This window comes from Anser anser, assembly GCF_964211835.1.
Source record: "Anser anser genome assembly, chromosome: 5".
Lineage (NCBI taxonomy): Eukaryota > Metazoa > Chordata > Aves > Anseriformes > Anatidae > Anser > Anser anser.
In genome coordinates, this window is record NC_139725.1 from 33,884,855 (window position 1) to 33,902,665 (window position 17,811).

The following is a 17,811-nucleotide window of genomic DNA, read 5'->3' on the forward strand; positions in this document are numbered from 1 at the left end:
GTAAGGGGGCAGGTTTGCAGAATCTCAGAACAGCCGAGGTTGGAAGGGACATCTGGAGGTTGTCTGGTCAAAGCCCCCTGCTCAAGCAGGGCCACCTAGAGAAGGTTGCCCAAGCTGAGATGTCCCATTAGCTCTCCTCCCAGCTCGCTGCATCCTGGCAGTGGCAGCACTGAGGTGAGGTATATAAGGGCCTCTGATCTATAAAGTGCTCCTGTTCAGGGGAGAGTATGCAAAGATTCAAAAGGGGAACTATCCAAACACGTCAATGAATTTTATTGTAAGACAAACGCAAACATGGCTTAGGGTGTTTGAAAAGGATATTTAGGGTTACAAATGCAGAGGGATGGTATAACTTGGCCACTGGATTCTTGGATTTACCATTGCCTTCTCCAATTGCAGAAGCCCTTCTTAAACACTGGACCTGCAGGAACCCTCAGTTCATCACTACATCAATATGCCGCTGGTGGCAATGCTTGCATATATCTACTGTATACTTTTGTGAAGGCAAACTGAGACAACAAGATGGGCCATGAACTGCCACAAAGTCACTTATATAGCATCACTTCCTCCAAGGAGCCTGAAGCTCTTCAACCCCACGAAGCGGTGACAGTTTTGTTCAAGGGAGCAGCAGGAAAATAAGACACAAAGTCCCTGCCTCTCCTGTTGCCATGTAACTGCTGGGGCTCATCCGAGCTCAGCTAGAACAGGCTTTTTAAGCAGCAATTAATTTTGATAAGGTTGCCAGACTATGTTGCTCCTGCTTGCATCACACTGGAAGGCTACAGAATCTGAAGGAGCCTCCATCTAGTCTCTGAAATAAAACCTACAGCAGAACACTTTTGAGTCGACTTAAACAATGCAGTAGCCAGGCTCACCGCTAGCTTCAGCATGTCTGAGCCACAGCAGCAGGCTCCGTCTTGTGGGGTGAAACTCCACTGAAAGCCAGGGATCAGTATTCCTGTGAAGCTGTATGTTGGTCCCACAGCCTGCTGGAGGTGTGCTCCTGCCTCTGTATCTGCAAGAGCATGGGGACACCCAGAGAGGGCACAGCAGTAACTTCAGCAGCTCCTTTTGATCACACGGCCCACAGACCCTTGATATGGGGCTACATGCTTGGAAAGTGGGAGGATATTTTCCAAATCCTTATTCATGCCAAATTCACTCTTCTTCCACCCTTGGTGTGGAGTGTGTGACTGAGCTTGTTATGTTTGCCTCTCCGATGGTTATTCATTCACTTTGCTCATTGAAACCTTGTGGCATCATAACACTCTCCACAATGATACATGGAGTCAAAAGCACAGGCATGTGATCTGCAGAGCCAGACTCCTGGAAAGCTGTTTTAACAAGCTCCTGCTCTCAGTTAATGTATAAGCTTCATGGGGCATGAGTCTGGCTTCCCATCAGTTCCGGCAGGCACTCTGGTACTTTCTCAGCAAGTCTTTCTCATCCTCATCTTCCTGCTTTTGCTGGCAAAAATCCAAAGGTAGCTAAAGTTTTAGTTACCCCGTCTCCCCACCTGAAAGGGCTGAAAGCTGGTGTCTGTGGCCAGTCCTATAGATAGCAAGAACCCTGTGTGATATATTTAGGTCCACGCCAAGTCATGTAGCATTTGAGAGCTTTGTTTGCACTCATGCCTCTCAGCAATGCAAACAAAACATGAGCAAGATGCAAATCACACCTGTATGAGCATCACCTAGCCAGGCTCCTCTCTAGCATTTCCAGCTTACAGGGCTTGTGATATGGCCTGGTTCACACTGCCCAGGGGTCTCCTCCTGCCTGCTGGCGCTTTAGCCAATTCAGCACTTGCCTGCTGGGATTTTGACCCCTCCCATCCCCCATCTGTTTGTTTGAAGAGATAACTCCTTTTATATATATACTTGCTCTTTGGATGGGGGGGAAACCTTTATTGTTGTCTCTGAGCTTCTGCAGCATAAAGTTCCAGGATTCCTCCATTCCCAGCTGCTGGATTCAGAAAGCTTTTCCTTTTCAAGTTTCCTGTTCACACAGGGTGGGGGTGGGAAGTGGGGGACGAGGGGGGAGGTTAGGCATTGAATAAAAGGAATTAACCATTTCCCTTCTCTGACCTTTGGGAATTTCCGTATGTGAAAGTGGCAGCTTGTGTGTCTAAGAATTATAAATGATGGGACCTCGCAAGTTACTGAATGGATGTGTGACCAACGACCACAGGCAGCTCCCTGAGCAGGGCTGGGAGCAAGGAGGGCAAAGGGGAGAAATGAGAAGCAGGAAAGAGAAAAGATACCAAAAGATTGCATGTTTTATAAGAATGAAAGCTGCTTATCGTGCTCCAGAGAGCTCGTGCTATTGCAGCTTCCCTCCACCATGCCGTAGTTCATCTTCTGTTCTCAGTGCGCAGCAAAAAGGAGGCCAGGAAGTAAGTTTCCATGAGAAGCGCTCATGACTCAGATCTCCCTCCTGTAGGATTTCATCAGTTTCCTAGGACAGGGTCACCATCCTGAGAGGAAAAGAGCTATCCTGACTGGTGCTAACATGCATGTGTATTTAATATACGTTGCGTGTGTGTGTGCAACCCTCTCTAGACACTTGAAATGGACTAGACAGTGTTTGGAAGTGGAACTTCCATTGCTGTTTCTGAGAAACCAGCCTGTGTCCTCTAAGTCACCCTCTCCCCATGTCCTGGGTGCTACGCAGACTCTCAATGCCACCCCAGCAGGCCCACAGCTGCTGGGATACTCCCACAGCACACACCAGCACACGTGCAGATGCACACACGTACATGCAGGGCCATGGCAGGTGTGGAGCAGGAGGTGGCCCCCATCGCCACTGCCATTCGCAGGGAGCACCAATACCCCTGACACCCAGAGCATGCTCAGCTCTTCTTTCTTTGCCAGACGGGGCAGAGATTTCCTAAACACAGGAGGGAGGAAACAAAAAAAAAAAAAAGGAAAAAAAAAAAAAACCTGCTTGTCCTCAATGCTGGCTGTGATTTGCAAGGCACAGAGGAAAAAATACACTGCTCAGCAGGGCCCCTGCTGTATCCTATATGGCATTTCTGTGCAACCAGGCAGGCCCATCTGTCTGAGCGTGTACGAATTGTAAACCAACAGGGATAACCTGGGGAGTCCCAGCCCCTGCTGCTCTGCCAGGATGGCAGAACCAGGACGAGGGCACTTTGTGCCCCACCATGCTGCCAGGGGATGGAGGCGGGGGAAGCAGTTGGCCTGGTGCTGTGCAGGGTACAGAAGCACCCAAACTGCATTTTGGGGGAGCCTGGAAAGGGTATGGGTCTGGGAAAGATCTCCTCACTCTCCTATCCCTTTACTGTGGGATGACAGCTAAGAGGGAGGCTCTTTTTCCTTTTTTTTTTTTTTTTTTTTAGCTCCATGTAGCTGAGCATCCCTTGCCCATTGCTGCCCTCAGCACTTTCATCAGCCTGTAGATACGACAGGGACCAGCCGGTGCATCAAAGGCTTGTTAAGTTACTGTTGTGCTGTGAAAGAGAGGGAAAAAAATCCTGTTGACTGTGACGAATTAGGGAAGTTCAGGGGTGGCACTCACCCTTTTATTGGAGAGCTGCTTGAGTCTGTGCACTGCTAAAGGGATTAGAGCAGCGTGTGGCATGTTTCTGGTTCTGACAGAAACTTGAACACGCCCTTGTAGAGCTATAAAGAGAACAGCCACGTCAATGGTGAGGGCCTGGGAGGGGGTCCCTGGTTGTGAGTGATTAGCCACACTTGGAAGGCACCAGGGGGTTGTGAACTGTACGTGCGGTTAACTGTCGAGGCGCTGAATTCACCCAAGCAGTACATTTGCAGCACCGTGCATGGGCCTTCGGGCATGCTGCATGCTCACAGGGGCTCTTGTGGTGCTGCCTCCCAGAGGAGGAGGCTTTCTGGGGGTTTGCAGTGTCAGCCTCATGGGAGCTCAGCCCCAACCTGCAGGAACCTTCCCCAGGGCTGGAGAGGACTTTGGGAGAACTGGATGATCTTTAATGTCCCTTCCAACCCCAGCCGCTCTATGATTCTGTGATCTCCAGATGGAGCAGGCAGGACCCAGACTGACCATTCGTGTGCTGAAGTACACGACTGTTCAGAAGCGTTCGGAGGGTTCAGAACTGTCTGCAGTTTATGTATGGAAAAAACAGACCAAATTTAAGTGAAACAGAACACTGAGGCTCCAAGAAGACTGCCATCAAAAGGTTAAAAGATGGGACAAAAGGGCAATGATTTCATATCAGACCACTTGCTGATAATTTTTCAGCAGCTGCAAGACGTAAAGACACTTCAAGAAGTCAGCAAGAAGTAAGCATGTGTCACCCCCATTCCTGCACGACAGAATCAGAGATGGCTTGGGAAGTCTAAATCTAAGTCTAAGGAGCAAAAGTAAAGCAGACATAACTGAAAATATGGGGGATTCCACGAGAGTAAGGAAATCCAGGCAAACAGCAGGCCCTCAGAAGAAAAAGAGGTAGAAAAATGTCAGTTTGAAGGAAAGAGAAAAGCAATAATAGCTGAAGAGTAACAAGAGTCCCTCACAGATACTGCCATTTCAGAAGCTTAATGCTCTGCTGGATTCACATCCATGGTTGAGGTTATCTCTGGTGCATGCACCAAACTCTAGCCCATGTATTCACCTGAAAGGAGTCTAGATGCAACTGGAGAGACCAAAGTGGTTGAGTAGGTTAAAGCATGCCTTAGGCTCCTCATCCTCCAGGTGCAGAGCAGCTAGGAGCAGAGATGGACACGCCTGGCTTGTCTTTGCTGCTGAAAACAGACCATGGCAGTGTGGAGCAGGTCAGTACAATCCAGAGCAACTGGTCTGCATGGATCTAGGATCTTAAAAAGCACCTCCCAGACAGGTAAAACAAATACAGCTTTTCTAGCTAGTTTACATTGGAGACTTGAGCAATCTCACTCACAGAATACCCAGGAACTCAAACAGTTCTGCAGAACTATACTTTCAATGAATCACCATTTCCACTAAACAAGAAATTCTTTTTCAGGATATCTCCAGGTAGTTTTAGTTCTAGCAGAAATGTTTACATATGAACAAGGAGAGACACTAGTGATAGAATAAGGTCAGAAAAAGAGGTATGCAGAGCACGCACAAGAAACACTGAACATACAAACGTCAAAGGACAAGTATCTTGCATTGTAAATGAAATGGGAGATGCAAGTAAAAAGTTTAACATGCTAGTTGAAGGCCTAATTAAAAGTCTGTGATAGTGGATTCACCAGTAAGCCCATTGTAGCTCTCAGTACAGTTGCAGAAAAGCTCATGGACACTGGGAGAACACTGCTGTAGTCAGCGTTACCGAGAAAGGTGAGTAAGCCAAATTCAGCACGCATCCATCTGCTTCGGGAGTTTTGCAGAGTGTGCTTCTTGTGGGTGGCGAAGGAGTGATTGGGGCAAAGTTAAAGGAAAAGCAGGCTGAATTTTGACCTGGAAGATCACTTGTTGACCATGTTTTTAAAAACATTCATCAAAGAGAGCACAGGATGAAGGAAATCACTCATTGTTATTGCTCTTAAGAAATCATTTGTTAGCCTTCCTCATGAATTTGGAAAGCTAAGTAACCAGCATCATCTGAGACACTGGTTAGCTAACAGAAGATGGAAAAAGGCCAGCAGAAGGAATCCCTACCCTAGTCTGTGCTAGAAAAGGAAATGCAATGGCCTGGGTCTCGACAGTACAGAGCACTGGTGAAAATCCACCAGGGCAGATGCCTGGGCCTGATTTGGACATTAGGCAAACTTCGAAGGTACAAGGTCTTCAGTACATGCTTTTGACAATGTGTCCATAAGATATTTGAAAGGCTATGAACTACTCTCCAGAGTTATATAAATAAATTAGTCCACAGAGGGTTTGTCCTACAGCTCCAGAGAGTTCTGTGTTTCTTGTTCAGCTGGTATAAAATGACGTGGCCAGTACATAACTCTTCTTTGTCTTCGTGTTCTCCTTTTCTGTCTCCAGTTCTCCATTTGTTCAACCATTTGTTATTCATGCCACTCAGGTGAGCTCAGGGTAACTGATTTACACTAGCACTCAGTAAGAAAATAACTGGGTGCTGAGATCATGGCTTTCATTGAGCAAGATCTTCAGGTGGGTTAATACAAGCAATCTCACAGGCTTTGCAATAGCCTCAACCACTCAATCAGCAGTGATCTGGCCAATGCTGTGCTAAATTTCTTGAAGCATTTGGAATCTCCCCTGGGTGCTGGTTTCACCTTTCTAAGCAAAAACTGGGCACATTTCTCGCTTTCTTCCTGGGCGTGTGACATGTGAACATCCCTCACCCACCTGTGGTTCTCCTGGGATATTCAGCCCTGTCACCATCCCCTTCTCCAGCAGCATACAGCTGGCTCGTTCACCCCCAGATGTTCCAGCCTGCAGGGCACTGCCCGTGGTGGTGGGAACTTTGGCTGCCTGAACTTCCCCAGTGCCGCCTCGCAGGACTTCCCCCAGCAATGCCCCTTCAGCCAAGCAAAGTGACCTTCCCCTCAGTCCTGCTGCATCCGGGCCAGCACAGAGCCTGGTGGTGTCAGCTTCCTCGCAGCAGTGTCGTGTCAGCTATGCTGGGCCCCAGCTGGATCAGCTAAACCAAATTTAGGCTCAGTTCCCATCGCTGGCTTGAAACCACGCATCAGGGGTGCTTGCACTGTCTGCCCAAGGCCAACTGTGGAGGGGCGAAGCATGCCTTCTGCCTTGGCATGGGCTGTGCTCATCTTCTACATCTGAAACTGAGTCAGAGGTGCCTGTGGCTATTCAAGAGGGTAAGCCAAAATGAAACCTCCTCCTGACGTTCTGCATGTGGTCTGTCTGACAGTGCTGTGCTGAGCATACAAGATGCAAGGAATAGGACAGGAAGAGGTTAGAGATGAAAAACTCACTGGCCTGCAATAAGCCAAGAGGCTCAGATTTAGCAGGCAGTGAATGTTTCCCAACTACACATCATATACTAAGCCGTGTGATGTCTCATTGCTCAGTGTTTGCAGCTGCTGACACAGCATGGATTAGCAAAACAGCCATTAAGGATGGGATGGGTCAGCGAACTGTGTACATTTTCCACATGACAGTAGGGATACTGCAAACGGGAGCTAAGTCTAACCAGTTAGATGTATACTCCGTGAGTAGCTTGGGATCCTTGCCCTGCAAGCCAGGCTGAGCATGGAGCTTTCAGCTAGGAACGTGCTCTTAATTCCTCTGCCACAGGGATTTTCTTCCTCAAGCTGCCTTGAGGGCATCTAGTCCAGTAGCAATCAGTTCAGGGACAGCAGTGTCTCTGCCAGCAAGTCCTGCACGATTTAGGCAGGACTTAAAGTTCACCTCCCTGGAGACATTCAAAAGGGAAAACAACCGTAGCGATACCTCCAGTGGTGGAAAGGAGGGCGAGCGGAAGACCTGGGAGGTGCAGCAGGAGTTTAGCCCAGCCCACGCCACTCTGTGCACAGCACACAGATGGGAACATGGTCTGTTTGTCTGTGCACAGTAGCACTGTTCAGCACAAACACGCAATTATCCTGAGCTTGGAAGGCTTCACGACCTTCTTGGTAACAACATGATAGAAAATAGGGCCTTGGCTCGTTGCCCTGAGTATGTTGTTGAAGTGGGCTGGGTGAGGATCCAGGCTGTCCCAGCTGAGAGGTGGCAAATGGACATCCTGAATTTGGGAAGAAATGCAATCCCCATTTCACGGGTGGGGACATGAGGTAGAGCAAGGTCAAACAATTGTGCAGGAGCTGAAGTCCCAAAGTTTGGTGCTGCAAAAGCTTAAAAATGAGTGCATCATGGGCTAGAGCTGTCTGGGTGGGTCCCAGGATGTATCTTCCCTTCCAGAAAAGCAACCTTGTCCACTCAGGTACTGCATTACTTGTGAAATAAAGACGGGGATATCAGTGAGGCAGTATTCATTCACGTAGACCTGTGTGTCCTCATGCTCCCTTTCACCACCTGCATTAAAAGACTACCTGTTTCACAGGGAACTGGTAGCAGCAAAACCACATCCACTTCCCCACTGCAGATGGAGAAGGGGCATTTCAGTTTATAGCTGGTGAGAAACTTTCTACTAGTAATCATGTACACAGACAAAAGCACAGGGCATCCAACTATATGAATGCGGTACAACCTGGGAACGAGTGTAACGGCAACAACAACAAAAAAACCCTGATCTGATAAAGCTTAAAATCCTGTCCCGTGGGCTGAGTTAGTATTTACCCTGCAGCGATTTCTTTTAGCTAGAAAGCTCTAAGTTATGATTTGTATTCATTAGATTCACTGAACATGATGATAATTGCCTCTCTTAACACTCATGCACAGACAAGACTGCGGTGTTAAGATTTCATCTGAGGAAACTTCACAGTCTCAGGTTTCAGTGTTGATATAGTGATCTTGTCGCCGAGACCTGCAGATCCCCAGCCTGCCCTTTACCTGAGGGAGCGTTCTGGGAGCTGGGCTGATGGAGGCGCAGCCAATCCCATGTTCTTGGTGGCAAATGAGAGAAAGCTGCAGGTCACTTGTTTAATAGGAAAATCAGCTGAGTTCACAGAGCTCCTTCCCTCCCTCTCCCCTCCTCCTTGGGAATGTCCATGAGTGACTGGCTCACATTTGCCACACTATTTTCAAGCGGGGCCTGTGAGCTTTGCAGTTCCTCCCCGGCAGGAAGCCGGCAGAGCAGCACTGTGCTCACCCTGCCAGGCCTTCAGGACAGAGTGCAGGAAGGTGGTTTTGGAGAAAGAAGCCATACTCCTTCACCCAGCACAGTTTCATTTTTTCCCCCCCACCTTCACCCCACCTGGAGGATTTGAGACATCTCAAGAAGAAGAGACGTGCATGCAATTTGCCTCCTCACATTTACCTTGGGGAATCTTTCCAGACATTGTCCCCAACAGCATCTCATTTCTGAGACATTAAAAAGCCACTCTATTCAAATGCAAATCAAGTCCTTCCTGACAATAACTGTTGAGTAATTTTGACGTCAATACAAGCACTCTAGCCGGACGTTCCAAGAATAGACCTGGTGTTTGGGAACGGAGCAGAAAGGAAGCGACCACAGATAATACACAGGAGCAACTCTTTAAAGGAGAGACTGTGAGGGGAAGATAGCACAGCCAGGGGTATCAGGTACCAAAGCACTGGAGATTTAGAGCAAGGAACAGGCAGCAAACACTAGGCCCAAGAGGGCTGAGGTGCAGGCTCTCCTCAGACCCAGGGTGAGGAAGCCGGGGCGTTACACCAGAGTAAGCCTGCTTGTTGTGCTCCTGTGCTGGTAACTCTGAGGACAGCAGCAGCAGGATGAGACAAGGTTGTCTGTGTGAAGGAGACTCCCAAGGCACATCAAGCAACCCAAGACTTGACAAAGAGCAAGGCAGACAGTGTAGCACCGGAGATGACTCTACAATCTAACAGGCATTGTTTTCCCTTCTGTCTTGGGTGAGTCCATTTGTCCAGAGTCATCCCCAAGCTCCTTCCCTTAGATTGCATTTTGACCAAATTTCATACATCTGGAGCTTGCTTAGATGGCTCTGCCCTGTGCTACATTATACAGTGTGCCCTCTGGAAGGTGTCTTCTGCACAGTGTGTGCTGTCGCACTCCTAAGCTGGTGGCAGAGAGGACACTAAACTTTCGTGCATTCAGAGGGAAAGGCTTTCAACCAGAACTTGATACCAAAAAGCACATTCAGATGCAGAACAAGCTATCCCACCCTAAGGAAGAGATGCACACAGTGTATATTACTGATGGGTTGATAAAGCAAACTGCTGTCCCCCAAGGCTCTCCAGGGCAAATAGCATGTTCTCGAGCTGAAGAAGACCCCTTAAGAAACATGATCCAGCAGAGATGCCATTGATGTGCCTGCATGATCAGAGGAATACATGCAGGGCTTCCCGAGTGGCGTGGCATTTGAGCACTAGTTGGAATACAATAGCCTTTCTGCCTGTTTTGGAAATTTCTGACATTCTAAGCACAATCAGATTTTTAATGGTTACATCTGGCCTTTCTGATTTGCCTGCTCATAAGCCAATGGAGAGCCCTCAGGTATAAATCTCCTCTCGGTTCTACCCTGCTCCACTACTTTGGATTCATCTGTTAATTAGTCACCCAGGGCTCTCAGAGAACTTTGGAGCATTAACCCATTCACCTCTGAAATACTTTCTTCTCACATTTACAATGAGTTTCATATTTATCGGCCAGAGAGCAAGGTGATTAGTGAAGCCTGTAACTACCAAGGTACCATAGGCCTTTATTTTATCATCCTTATTTTGCAAAGCTGATTTATCCAAATTCACAAGGCAAATCAGTGACAGAGATGGGGAATCAACATGGTGTTCAAACCTTGAGTTCTCCTGTAGCCATTGGTAAACATTCCTTGTGAAAATGCTTTCTCACATTTTCATACAAACCCAACCATAATCTCAACAGACTGGAGACCACCAGATTTACATCCTGAGGGCCCTTCTGCTCATTTCTAGGAGATTACAGGTCTTATTGCTAGAAAGCAGTGTGGTAAAATGCTAACTTGTTAAACAAAAGGCTGTCATCAGCCACTTTATGCCCAGTTAAGAGCTGCAGCTCGTGTCATTTCAAGTATCTGCTGCCTGCTGTTCTTTGTGGCCTGCTTCTCTTCGATGTCTTTGAGGACAACATCACATACCTATGTCCTGGGGAAGTTGTACTGTGTATGCTCCCAAATAGGTTCCTCTCTCCCATACATTTTCTATCAGCTGTAGATGGCCCCAGCTTCCCGCCTGAACTTTGGTGTTCACGTCTTGGCTGCGCACAAGGAAGGGGAAGACACCCTCTGGGTTTCCTATTTAAGCCCTCCTTTCATCTTCTGGCAGGTCTGGAAACATGTCAGTGCATTTGAAAGGATAGGAAGAGCCATGTTCTCCAGTAAATGTGGCTTACCAGGAGGGAAAAAAGAGAGACGGCAGTAAGCAAAGAGCAGAATTGCTGAAGAACAGCCAACAGATGGATCCTAAAAGAAGTGCTGACCTCATCCCTCCTCATTAATATGATATATATTCCTATATACACATGGATCCTAAAAGAAGTGCTGACCTCATCCCTCTCCATTAATATGATCTATTGCTGTATGCAGAGGAGGCTACTGTCAGGAAACTGCACCATGTAACCCTGTTGTGGAGCCTCTTGCTGGCTGTGGAGGTCCCATTTTGGGCAGGGGGAGCCATGGGCTGTCCCAGGTGGAGAGTCTGGCTCTGGGTCTCTCTCGGGCACCTCCTGGCAAGGTCCTCCCCTGCATTAGGGTCTGGGCTTCAGCAGCATAAAGAAGAGGGAAATCAGCTCCTGAAGGCCTTGCTTGGTTTTATCTGGACCCTGAAGGGAAAAAAAAAAAGAAGTCTGGGGTCTCCCAGCCCAGCTCAGCATCTTACAAAGCTCATTTCACGTTTAGGGTGGCCAGTGTCCCCGGCCAACAATCTCCATTGCTCCCCACCACAGCAGTCCTCTGTTATCCATTCAGCATGATTCCTTTAATCATTTGTGGGTGCTCAGATCAAAGCAAGTGCTTGCAGCCAGCACCACGGAGGAGCCCTGAGATCAGTGCTACCCATGGGGTTGAGGAGAGGTGTTTCTCCTCCTGGATTCACCAGGTGGGTGCAGGACCTGGAGAGTCCCGACCTGGGACACCAGGACAACAGGCGGCCGCCTCAGGGAGCTGTAGGCCACAGGCTGTCTTGCGGGCGGCGGCGCTGGGGCTGGGCAAGCGCGCGGTGCAGGAAGCACCTGCTCCCGAAGTGACGACTCTCTTATCTGACCCCGGTCACATCAGGTGGCTTCCTTGTTTGCCTTGGCCGCCTGCCCCCGTGGCCCCCTCCGGCCGTGCTGGCGAGCTCCTCCGCTCCTTTTTCCGAGCGCGTTCATTGATCTGAAGAGAAAACCGCCTGGAGATTTTCCCAGCACAGAGCCCCAGCCTCCACTTCCCCACACCTCGGCCACACACCTACACCGCCCTCATGGTTCCCCGTGCCCCTCTGGAGGAGCCGGTACCGAGGGTCTGATGGGCGCACAGCCTTCCCTGGGCTGAAAGTTGCGAGCCTGGGCTTTAAAGAAAAACAAATCAACACTCGCGGTTCCTCTTCCTTCCCCCCGGCCTCCATCCCGCAGTCAGGATGATTTATTGAGCAACGGCTGGGCCCGGCTGCAGGGAGGCTGTGCCAGGGGCCTCCCCCAGGCAGCACCCGGGCAGAGCCCACCCGGCCGCCCCGAGGTGTCTTCGGGCCATCCTGGGAGCTGGGAGCCTTCAGGAGCAATTCCCCGCATCTTCTTCCAGCTCTGCCTCAGGGGCAGATCAGGAGCTGGCGACGGGCTCCTGCCCCCGTGCTGATCTGCATTTCAGCCACAGATGTTGGCCCGGTGCCAAGCTGATGCCGTTTCAGTTTGACAATCACCTCTTAAACAATCTTCAAAACAAATTTAACCAGCGGGTTAGATACTGGCGCATTGAAATGTAATGCTACTGCCATATAAAGATAACAACAGGCACAGAGCACACACATTTTAAAACTGTATCCTGGTCAACAGTCCCTTGTAAGTCTTAGATGCATGATAGAAATCATTTGGCTTTGGGTTTTACGAGACATGAGACATGTTCCTTGCAACATATTTTCCCTTTCCTTTGTTTTTTCTGCCTAATCCTTAGTCTTAGACTCTTTTGATAAGGAGAACTCATTCTCCAGGGGCAAAATTTGCAATGAAAAAACCCACAGAAGAAACTTTTCATACTTAACATACTATGCAAAGAGGAACAATAAGATAATAATGGGGCTGAATATTCATTATGCTAATCAAATGTTAATAAACTATGGGATAGCATCCAGCTCAGTTTGGCTCCCATCTCCCTCTCTTTCTTTCTTGCCTACTTGTATCTCTATTCTTTTTTTTTTGTTGCTTCTTCCCTTTACTGCTGTATGAGGCCGTCTTGATGGAGACGACAAACTCTCAGATTGAAAGTGTTATTTATTTAAAATAATCCTGCAAATAGTAAACACTGTCAAGCGGATGTGCAACATCTGTGTAGCTCAGGCAGAGTTGCTGAATATTTCTACTTTGACCTCAGGGAAGCCTCAGGTCCAGAAATTGACGATAGCCAATAACCACAGACACCCCAAATAGATGAGTGTAGCTGTCATTTTCAAAACATGAATATTCAAAAATGAAGACTACCTCAGACATCTGTCACCTTAAAAATGAATAGTTATATCTGGTCATCTCACATCCTTACAGTTATTTGGACAGTGTTTTTGCTTCACTGCATTAATTACGTAGGCAAACAAAACAAACAAACAAACAAAACCCCAAAGGGTAACATGCTCATGAGCAGTAAGAGCAAAGGCTTCAGTATAATATCTGTAACCAGAGATGCACCAACACCTTGTGGCTCCGGTTTCAGATAATCGCCGGTGTCAAATCCTTTGTACCAGGGGTGTGCTGCACAGAAAGGGAAAAAGAGACTAAAACAGGGTGCGATGCTGAAAAATGACCCAGCAGGTGACCCTCTCCCTCTCTCTGCAGCAAAACCCTGCCTTAGGTTTACCACCATGCCTGTGATAGTAACAAGCTCCCTCTGTGCCTCTTGGGAGAGCAGCCAGGCAAGCTGTCGGCTGAGCAGCATCACTGTAAACCAGGTGTGTTGTGTCCAGGGACCTTTGAGACATCTCCTTCATCAGGGTGCTGTGTCCCTGCTCCCTGGGCTAGGGGATACTTGTGTCCGGGCTGAGGCAGCATCAGCCTCGTTCTCTTTGGGCAAAGGAGAAGAGACCTCTCAAGGGCCAGCACAGGCATAGTCTTGGAGGTGCTTATATACGTCTGCAGTTCCTTAAGCCCCCAGATCTAAAGTCTCAAGGTCTGCCACCAGCATGGTCACAGGAGGCTTGGTCCTCTTCTGCTGGCTGTGCTTTGGGTGGCCAGTGACGGGGTCAGAGCTGCCCTGACCTGAACTTTCACAGTGTGGCATGTTGTGGGAGTCACTCAGCAACTGCCCCGTAGGAGATGAATATTAACCTCACTAAGTACAGCTGGAAGGGCTCAAGGTCACTGTGTTCAAGGCAGGCCAGAGTGAAGGTCATGTTAGGAAGAGTGTTAGCAGGCCTGCTGATGCCTTCTGCTGGCCCAGTGAAGAGGGCATGCAGTCCCACAGCTAAGTCTGGCTGGCTATTTGTATGACTGCTGGTGCCAAGGGGCCATGTCCAGTTCTTCTGTCGTAACAAACCAGAAGAGGCAGCAGGTGTGAAAGCTGTCTGCAAAACCAACCCTGAGGGAGTACCTGAAGGATGCCACCCCTACTGGTTTGATCTGCAGCTGCATTCAAAGAAGCTATGTTCCCTCTGAGCCCCAAAACATGAACACTCCTCTCTGGGATAGGTAGAAACCAGCCTCCACAGGTGTGCTGCTTCTGCAGCGTGTTTTCTTCTCTGCCATCATGCATGTGACTGCTCCTCAGTTCGGCTCCTGAAAAAAGGAAGCAGAGCACAGACACCCAGGTGCACCATAACGCCACTCCAGACTGCTGCAAAGACCTGCTGGCTGTGCTGCTTGTGCTGTGATTTCCAGGGCAGTGGGAGGGGGCTTTTACCGGGTCAGCAAATTTTTGCTTTCTCCATCCTGAATTTTTGCCCTGTGCTGTGAGACTAGGAACTCTCCTGGGAAAGTTCTGTATATAAGGCCTGAACCTGGTCAAACTGATCCCAAATGAGCATTTCCCATTGCTCTCAGTCTAGGATGAATAGCTAAGCTGATCATTCTGATTTTACTTTGATTTGTACCTCAATTAACTTTCTTGGGTACGTTTGCTTTTCTCTCCCCTTCCATGAAATCCACTTCACTGCCCATTCTCCTCCCTTTCGCCTGTCTCTGATGGGCTCCAGCGCTCCCTGGTTGAGCAGCTGGCTGCTCTGTGGTGCAACTGTTTATCCATGTTGCTTGCCTAACTAAAGCAGTTATCTGGATACCAGGGTATGAAGGAGGGTGCTGGTATGAAGCTGCAGAGGGTTTTGGTTTTCTTTCTTTGGCCAGGCATCTGTGTTTGTGTTGGCAGAGTTGGGGCGCTGGTGACACTGGGAGCAGAGTTCAGGACATCATCAGAAACTGAATTTCTGCCTTCACTTGTGTTGAAATAACAAAGGCAATTCCCTCTCAGCATGCCACACTCCACCCACTCAGCTGTGCTTGCTCTGGCTGCGGGGCCCTGCTTTCTCCAGCCCGTCCCTGGAGTTACATTTTTCGCTGTCTGCCTGCAGACTACAAGGAATATGGGGTAGCAAGGGGCTTTGCAGAGGGAAACACTGCCCCGCCAATGCAGGCTGCTTGCTGCCAGACCTTGCTGTTGGCAAATAAACATGAAGGTCAGTTTGGCTGCCCTCCTGCCAGAGAAAGACTGCATTTTGGGGGGTGGCTGGCTATGACTCCAAAAGAAGGGCTGCGGTGTGGCATAGGGTGGGATCCTCCTTCCCCATGGCCTTCCTGCTGTCAGGAAAAGGGAGCAGGAGGTGACAGGTTTCTTTGCTCGCTGAGGCTGGAGACAGCTGTGTTCCTCAGCCCTTTGCAGGATACAGGAGCAGAGGAGAAGCCCGACACGATGCTCTTACGGCAACCACTCAGATGCTCCCCCAGGGAATATCTCCACAGCAGGAGGAAGGGGATGCAGCCGTGGCAGTTCCCTGCCCAGCAAATGTCACTTCCCTGGGGACACAGACAGCTGCATGCAGGCTGGGTCCACCTTGCCCATTGCAGAGGAGTGAGAAAAGCAGGCTCAGAAGGGAGGAAGCAGGAATCCACACGCACTGATTGAGTCACGGTGCATTGCTCTTACAGGAGGGCTCTGGGTCCTGAGCAGGACAAAATTCATCCCCATATGAAAGCTGAAAGCAAGCACAGACACTCCCGAGGAGGTTGCTTGTGGGGTTAGCTCACCAAGCAACTTCTGCTCAGTACTGCCCTCCACACAACGTACCTGGCACAACGTGACTTGGAAAAGTCGCTGGGTACCTGAGCCCCGGAGGTGCCGAGCGTGCTGTGACAGAGTGGAGAGGTGAGAGGCAAGTTCCCTGGCCAGTGCACAGGGTGTTGGGTTCCCTCACTAGGCTGTGCTCCTCGTTCTGTATTTCTCATCCTGTCAGTCTGCCCCAGCAGCTTGTTTGTTTTGCTCCTCACCAGAATGTGCTGCTGCATGATTAGGCAGAGAAAGCAAAACGGGCAACACCACAACTGCTGGATCTGGGGAAAGAGAGGACGGGGAAATGCTTTCAGTTTTGACTTTAAACCATAGAATGCACACTGGATCCTTCCTGACAAAAGTGACAAGAAACAGAGCCATAGATCTTCACTGCATTCAGCAAGAGATAATGCTGAAGATGCTACTCGATGCTTGCATGTCTCTCCAGTGTTTGCAAGTAGCTGGTGAGCATCGAGGGCAGGCAGTGGGTCAGGCCGGGAGATGTGCTGCTGTCTTCCACTCAGCTGAGCAGAAGAGGACTACAGCTATCCTGCCCAGATCTCCTGGCCCAAGAGGTGCCTCCTTAGAAAGTAGCCTCGTGCTGTGGTCTTTGAAAGAAGAAGAAGGAGCCGTGCCACCAGATGATTGATCCAGGATCCAGTGGCAGCCACTGTTCTGCTTGTTGAGAGCCTGACACCCGTTTTACTCTTCCCTCACTCAGGAAAGCCACAAGCCGTTTGAAGGCAGGTGGGCCATGTCATGCCTGAGGAGGCATGGAGCAAACCCTACCTCCACAGGGCAGCTGACTTACATACCAAGGGGGGTGCTTTGGTAAGTGGGGGTGTTGTGTCTCTCAATGAGGCTTTGCATCTGAACATCCCAGAGATGCAGTCCTGTCTCCATGCAGTCAAGGCTTATGAGGCACCAAGTCATTTTCTCACTGGGGGCTTTAAGATGAGCTCTGGTAGGCTTGGAGCCTATGAAATGAATGCGCTCAGGGTCTTTCTTTCAAGAGAAGACCAATGCTTAACTGGCAGGAAAAAGGCCTGCTTCTGGACAACACGTCCTTGACTGTCTCAGAGTTGATAGTGCTGCTCAGTAGGAAATGCGCTTTTGGATCCACTTGCTCTATAAACAGAAATGAGGAAGGAAGAAAGGAAGGAAGGAAAGAAGAGAGGGACAAGGTGGATGTGTCATTAAAAAAGCTATCCTGTATAGCTTGTATTTATTTTCTAAATCAGAGTGAGAGCTGTCCTGCAGACAAGGGGCTATGCTTATGTATGGCAGCGCTCCACCAGTTTCAGTGCAGACAAGTCAAGCTCCCCATGGCTATTCCCAGCCAGTATTCAGAGGTTCTCCATCCGCTCACGGCTCACCACTGCAGTCCCCAGCAGCAGCAGAGGGTGGCTTCTTGGCCCTGCAGCTAACAGAAGGGCCATGGCAAGGTTGCTCACTCCAGGGATGCAGAAGGCACTTATTGTGCATCTGTTTGGTCAGCGAGGAGGAAAGGGAACCTGCCCCAGCCTCAGAGATGCTCTGCAACTTCCCGGCAATAGGAGGGGCTGTCCTGGAACCGAGGGATTGTGGTTTTGTCAGACCTCAGGAGTGCAAAATGGAGTGGCTCCTTGTGCCCCCTATTCCCCTCTGGCACCAGTGCAGCAGTCAGGTGTAGCCTAACCACACGTAGCCCAGTCCCACAGAGGAACATTTCCCATTGTCCCACTATTTTTTTTTTCCATCACTGTAAATTTTATTACCTCAAAGGTATGGAATTAGGAAATGAAAGATGTGGAAAAATTCCTCGGACCAAAGCACTCATTTCCATCATTTCCACCTTGCCCTGGATTTCCTTCTCAGTTAGCTCCAGCAGTGTCCTTGGTTCAAG